The following is a 6,729-nucleotide window of genomic DNA, read 5'->3' as shown; positions in this document are numbered from 1 at the left end:
TGTCTGTCTGCTCTAGAACGAGGGTGGCTGGAGCAGCCCACATCTTTGTTCTTGAACCTTTTCATCCTAGAAAAGCTTCTGCCTTGATGGTTGGATAAGGAATGAGTGGTGCGTAGATTTTATAGGGGAGGGGAGAAAGGTCTTGTTGACTAAAGATGTGGAATACGTAGTTACCAGTAGTTACCAGAAGACAGAGTTATGCATTTAGAAAAAACAGAAATGGAAGTGCATAGACTTTTTCATTATTATGAACAGGAAAGTATTCCATGTGTTTAAATTCACTTTATAAAGTAACTTTAAAACACAATTGGGCCAAGCACTGGTGGCTCACACCTGTAATCCTAGCTACTCAGGTGGCTAAGATCTGAGGCTCATGGTTCAAAGCCAGCACAGGAGGTGGGAAGGTAGCTCAGTGGTAGAGTGCTTGCCTTGCATGCAAGAGGTCCTGAGTTCAATTCCTCAGTACCACATAAGCAGAAAAAGCCAATGTGGCATTCTGGCTCAAGTGGTAGAGCACTAGCCTTGAGTTAAAGAGCTGAGGGACAGTGCCCAGGCCCAGAGTTCAGGACTGTTAGGTTTTTAAAAAGAGGTAGCCGAGTAAGAACTGCACCACGCACGTGGTATTCAGGTAAGGGGTAGGTTTATTTGGTAGACCTGCTGGGTTGGCACTACACGTGAATGGCAAAAAAGAGGCCATCTGGCCCCGGGTTAGGCCTTATATAGGGTAGGGGGCAGGGAAGGGTGTGTCCAGGTAAAGGGAAGTGGGATCAGGTGGGAGAAAGGTGTGGGCACATCAGGTTAAGGTGTGACCTCAGCGGATGCGGATGTGACCTCTTCTAGGTGTCCCAGTTGCCTAGGTAACGCAGGTACTGGGCGAGGTCTGTTCACTGTCCAGGAATGGACTGTACAAGGACCCACGACTGACAAAAAGACAAAAAAAAACCAGCCCAGTCAGGAAAGCCCATGAGGCTCTTATAGCCAATAAACTGCTTAAAATAAGCGGAAGTGGAGCTGTGGCTCAAGTGGTAGAGTACTAGTCTTTAGCAAAAAGAATTTAGGGGCAGCGCTCAGGCTCTGAGTTCAAGTCCCATGACCAAGAAAAAAACAAAGTGCAATTGGTTGTTGACATTCAAGCTTAGCTGATACTTTTTATCAGTTTTTTTTTGTTTGTTTTTGGTCAGTCATGGGCTTGAACTCTGGGCCTGGGCACTGTCCCTCAGCTCTTCAGCTCAAGGCGCGAGTGCTCTACCACTTGAGCCACAGCGCTACTTCCGGCTTGTTCTGCTTATGTGGTGCTGAGGAATTGAACCTATGGCCTCGTGCATGCAAGGCAAGCACTCTACCACTGAGCCACCTTCCTAGTCCATCAGTGTATTTTTGTACACCTAATTATATTTATATTTTAATACCTCATACAACTTAGCAATAACTATAAGATTTTGTTGTTTGTTTCTAAGTATTCAATAGTTCATTTATTCATTCATCTGGTCAATTTATTCAACATAAGATTCAATTTACCGTATAGATTTGGCCAGAAAGAGCAGCAGCAAGTTACCACTGAAAGTTAGATAGCTCAGTCTCACTGAGACATTTTTCTGGGTCATCCACGCTAAGTGTGATTTCCATTCATCAACTAGTTGGATAGGATTTATGGAAGAATTAAGTTATTTTCCTTCACTTTGCTCACAGATTGATCATGTTTTTGTAGCACCCTCTCTGAATAGAAGAAAAGAACAAAACAGAAAGTTGTTGGGCATCAGTGGTTCATGCCTGTAATCCTAGGTACTGAGGAGGCTGAGATCTGAGGACTGCTGTTCAAAGCCAGCCTGGGCAGAAAAGTCCATGAGACTCTCATCTCCAATTAATTACTCAAAATCTGGAAATGGTGATATGGCTCAAAATGGTAGAGCACTAGCTTTGACCACAAAAGCTCAATGGCTAGGTCCTGAGTTCAAGCCTTTGGACCAGCACAAAACAAAACAAAACAACCCAAAAAAGTCTTTGGACCAGAGACTCACAAAAGCTTAGTGCCAAAGAGATTGGTGTGGTCACAAACATGCACTGCAGACACTAAACCAATCTTTCTTAGTCTAGAGCATATTTCTTAATTAGTCTAGAGCATATTTTTTTTCTTTTTTTCATAATAAATGTTTAGGTTTGTCACAAAATTTTATCATCGTTTTTAAACATAGCTGACACAGATGTTCTCGATGTGGAAAATGTAAGGTCTGCCTGGGGGGGCCTTGTAAGGTCTGGCTTCGGTACCTCCTGTGTGAGTCTCCACCCAGTAACTGTGTTACCAGGTAACTGGCACACCTGGAGGCAGTCACCCCCCCCCCCCTCAGAGGTCACATCCTGCTTCCATTTGACCAAGGGAGGGTTCCAGGAGGAGGGGAGGTAACTGCCTTCAGGTGCGAGACCCGTATGCAGGAGGTGGGGAGGCCAGGCCTGCATGGCCTGGGGCAGACCTTACAGAAAATAACTTTAAGTTGTTTACTGAATGGTGGTTTACGTGACTGACAAATCATATGAAGAACCAATATGAAAACTAAATGAGATAAAAATTTCCAAAAAGGAAGGAAGGAAGGAAAGAGAGCCAAAAAAAGAGACTTCCCTAGAACTAACCCTTCTGCCAGGTGCTTGTAGCTCATATCTGTAATCCTACCTACTCAGGATGCCGAGATCTGGGGATCAGGGTTCAAAGCTAGCCCAGGTAGTAAAGTCTATAAGACTCTTATCTCAAAGGAACCATAGAAAAGCTAAAATTGGGGCTGTGGCTCAAGTGGTAGAGTGCCAACATGAGTGAAAAAAGCTAAGAGACATTCCCCAAGTACACACACACACACACACACACACACACATACAGAGTTTGTAAGTAAACTGCAATTGCTACTTGAACAGAATGGGATATAACTTAAATGGGGGAGTTGCCTAATTGGAAATAAAACAGGTTTATTGATATGCATGCTACAAATGCCAGCATTGTTTTGAGCAGTTTATTTCACTTGCCTGCAAAATGTGCTGAGTATAGTTTTTTTAAGATGGAATGAAAAAGAACAATATTACCTTGGAAAATAATTGCAATGCAGTTTACTGTGTGATAGGCTTTCTATAAATTGTGTTTAACTGCTGGAATTAATCAATGGCAAATGCAATTGTAAGGACACTGCTAACTATTATTCATTATGGTTATCAGCATTACTACCATGAGTAATAGCCCATGCTCTCTTAGCTGTTACATATGCTTCAAGAAGTTAGGAGGCATGTAAAGTAGGAATGGCAGTGATGTGTGATACATGCCTGTAATCCCAGCATTTAGAAGGCTGGGGAAAGAGGATCAGGAGTCTAAGGCTAGCCTGAGCTACGTAGGAAGATTTTAGATTAAAAAAATTACAAACATAATGAAAGCTTTTGCTCTGATGGCTCAGGCCTAGAATCCTAGCTACTCTGGAGGCTGGTTCAAAGCCAGCCTAGACAGAAAAGTCTATGAGACTCTTTTATCTCCAATTAGCCAACAGAAAACTGAAGTGGAGTTGTGGCTCAAAGAGGTAGATTGCTAGCTTAGAGCAAAGTAGCTCAGGGATAGCACCCAGGCCCCAAGTTCAATGCCAATGACTGTCAAAAAGAAAAAAAAATACAAAATTTCTCCCCTTCAAGGATTTGAGAGTCTTGTCAAGAGTCAAGACAAGAAACAATGAAGAACAACACAAAGCAACATATAATCAAGCCTGTGTGGCATATAATTGAGTGAGTGGTACAGATTTTCCACTGTGCTAAAAAGGATCCAAAATTTCTATGGACTCGACTCAACTGGAGAATCGTGTGTGTGTGTGTGTGTGTGTGTGTGTGCACACTCAAGGCCTGGACATTGTCCTTAGCTTTTTTGTTCCATTGGTGCTCTATCACTTGAGCTATAGCTTCACTTCTGGCTTTTTGGTAGCCAATTGGAGATCAGAATCCCATGGACTTAGAGAGTTGAGGGTGTTAAGGATAACTTCACGTTTTAGGAAATTTGAGGGCATGATCCAACACAAGGTTAGCCTCAGTAAATGCCAAACGCTGTTGCATAGCACTGAAACCACCACCATATCCCATGGTGTGTTCTTCAGTGCAGCTGTGCGGCTTGCTACTCAGTTCCTATTCCAAGCCAGCAAATACAATGTGGCTTTCTTGCTCAAATAGCTATTACCTTTTGATGCCATTTCTTCTTTCTTCACAACAATTCACTAGAATCAGTGTTTTATTTTTATTTATTTTGTGCCATTACTTGGCTTGAACTCATGGTCTGGGGGCTGTCCCTTAGGTTTTTTGTTCAAGGCTGATGCTCTACTACTTGAGCCACAACTACACTTGTAGCTTTTTTGTGGGTTAACTGGAGATAAGAGTCTCATGGACTTGCCTTCCCCAGCTGACTTTGAACTGTGATCCTCAGATCTCAGTCTTCTAAGGAGCTAAAATTACAGGCATGAGCTACTGGTGTTTTATAAGCCTGTCTTATCTTTCTTGGTCCTCCACATATAAACATCTGATAGGGATGTTTTCCTTTTCCTTTTTTTTTTTGTTGTTGTTGATCTGTCTCGACTCTCAGGACTTAAACGAGGGCAATGAACCTAAGGGAGACGGAATGAAGGGACAAGAGACACGAAGAATGACAGCAAGACAAGGATTCTGATCAAGCTGCCAATTTTTATTTTTCACACAGGGGTATTTATATGCTTAGAATAAGGAAGCTTTTTCATTGGCCGTAGCAGCTGCAGGATGTTTGCTTAGGGCAGTGTGAAAAGGTGGTCCTTAGCAGCTACCTGGTGTTTGTTTGGGGTAGGATGAAAGGACCGGATTCAGTAAACAGCCTGGAGATGTTCCAGCGAGATAGTCAAGCTTAGGGCTCCGGACATTGATCCTGGGGCTTGAACTCAGAACTTGGATACCTTCCATTGGAGTTTTTACTCAAGGCTGGTACTTGAGCTACAGCTTTATTTGTGACTTTTTGATGGTTAATTGGAGATAAGAGTCTCATGGAATTTCCTGCCTGGGCTGGCTTCAAAGCACAATCCTCAGATCTCAGCCACCTGGTTAGCTAGGATTACAGGTCAGAGCCACCAATGCCTGGCTGGAAGTTATTATTTTAGAGCTCCTTTTTTTTTTTTTTTTTTTGGAGGGGGAAGCCTGTTTTTTTTTTTTTTTTATTATTTAAAACTGCTTCAGAGGGTATCATCTTAAAGGAAAATGCTTGCAAGGCTCAAGTGCTAGAGACCTATTTGTAAGGTCCGCTCCTGGATGGCTAGCAGACTCCACCCTCCTCGCAGCCAAGTCTCCACCCAGTACCTGCGTTACCTAGGCAACTAGGACACCTGGAAGAGGTCACATCTGCATCTGCATCCGCTGAGGTCACATCTGAATTAGATGTGGCCACACCTTTCTTCGCCCATACCCTAGATAGGGCTAGCCCAGGCCCAGACTTTCTCTCGCTGCTCTTTTCTAGCTCTCTCTGCTCTCGCTCTGCTCTAGCTCTTTCCTCTCTCTTTCCTCTCTTTCCCAGCTCTCTCTCATTCCCAGGCCTTTCCCAGCCACATGGAGTGCCAACCTTGCCTGGTCCCAGCAGGTCTACTGAATAAACCTACCCCTTACCTGAATACCACGTGCGTGCTGGTGCTGTTCTTACTCGGCTACCTCTTTTTAAAAACCTAACACTATTTAGCAAGCAGAAGCCTGAACTCAACCCTCAGTACTGTAAACATAAATCCATAAATGGATACATAAATACTTGCCTTAGTATAATCTGAATGAAAAGCTTAAGAGCTCAGACAGTCATGGATAACTAGGTGGTTTGGGGATACCCTGCATGTGCTTCCCCCAACCCAACCAGAGGTGCTGGGGTGGGTGGGAAGTCACAAGGCTAAACAAGGTCATGGTTATTGAAAGTTCAAAGTTTAGTGTTGGCCAGAGCTCTTCTAGACAGGCAGTGTGGTCTTGCTGAGACTCCTCCAGGTTTGTTTGTTTGTCTTTTAGATCGGTCATGGGGCCTGAACTCTGGGCCTGGGCGCTGTCCCTCAGCTCTTCAGCTCAAGGCTAGCGCTCTACCACTTGAGCCACAGCACCACTTTTGGCTATTTCTGCTTATGTGGTGCTGAGGAATCGAACCCAGGGCCTCATGAATGTGAGGCAAGCATTCTACCCCTGAGCCACCTTCTCAGGCCCTCCTCCAGGTTTTAATCTCCTTTCCTTAACACTTGGGAAAAGGGGTCTATTGCAGCTAAAAGACCAAAGCTTTTGGAATGAAAGGTGGAAAAAAATGAGGAATCATTAGTGTAGACTAATGTAGATTCTTTCTGGTGGTGGATGATAATACCATTGTGTTCTTCCAGCCTTTGTGTTTGTCTTGACTGACTTAAGTAGGGTGCTGACTCTGTGCTTCCCTGAGTTATAGACTATTGTTTGAGGGGACATTTAGCATATGTGGACCATATGTATACCCTGTACTTACTCTGCTTGCTTTTTGTTTGTTTTACTTTTTCTTTCTGAGGATGGAAACCTAGGCCTGGTTTGCTAGCCAAATACTCTACCATTGTGCTTTGTGCCCAGCCTCAATTTATTGATAGGTAAGAATTACTAGAACCTGTGTTCCTTTTTGTTTGTTTATTTTTGTCTGCCCTGGAATTTGAACTCAGGACCTGGGTGCTGTTGTCCCTGAGCTTCCAAGGCTAATGTTCTACCATTGGAGCCACAGCG

The 6,729-nt window shown here is 43.7% G+C and overlaps 1 non-coding gene across 1 annotated transcript; it reads left to right on the top strand.

The window, feature by feature from the left end:
• Nucleotides 1–396: 396 nt before the first annotated feature.
• On the top strand, nt 397–470 carry Trnaa-ugc. The gene has a single exon. It is a non-coding gene; the product is annotated as a tRNA-Ala (tRNA).
• The last annotated feature ends 6,259 nt before the right edge of the window (nt 471–6,729 follow it).

Source organism: Dipodomys spectabilis, unplaced genomic scaffold (genome assembly GCF_019054845.1).
Source record: "Dipodomys spectabilis isolate Male_0828 unplaced genomic scaffold, ASM1905484v1 ptg000024l, whole genome shotgun sequence".
NCBI lineage: Eukaryota > Metazoa > Chordata > Mammalia > Rodentia > Heteromyidae > Dipodomys > Dipodomys spectabilis.
The sequence above is the reverse complement of the archived record's forward strand: the minus strand, read 5'-3'. Positions and strand labels throughout refer to the sequence as shown.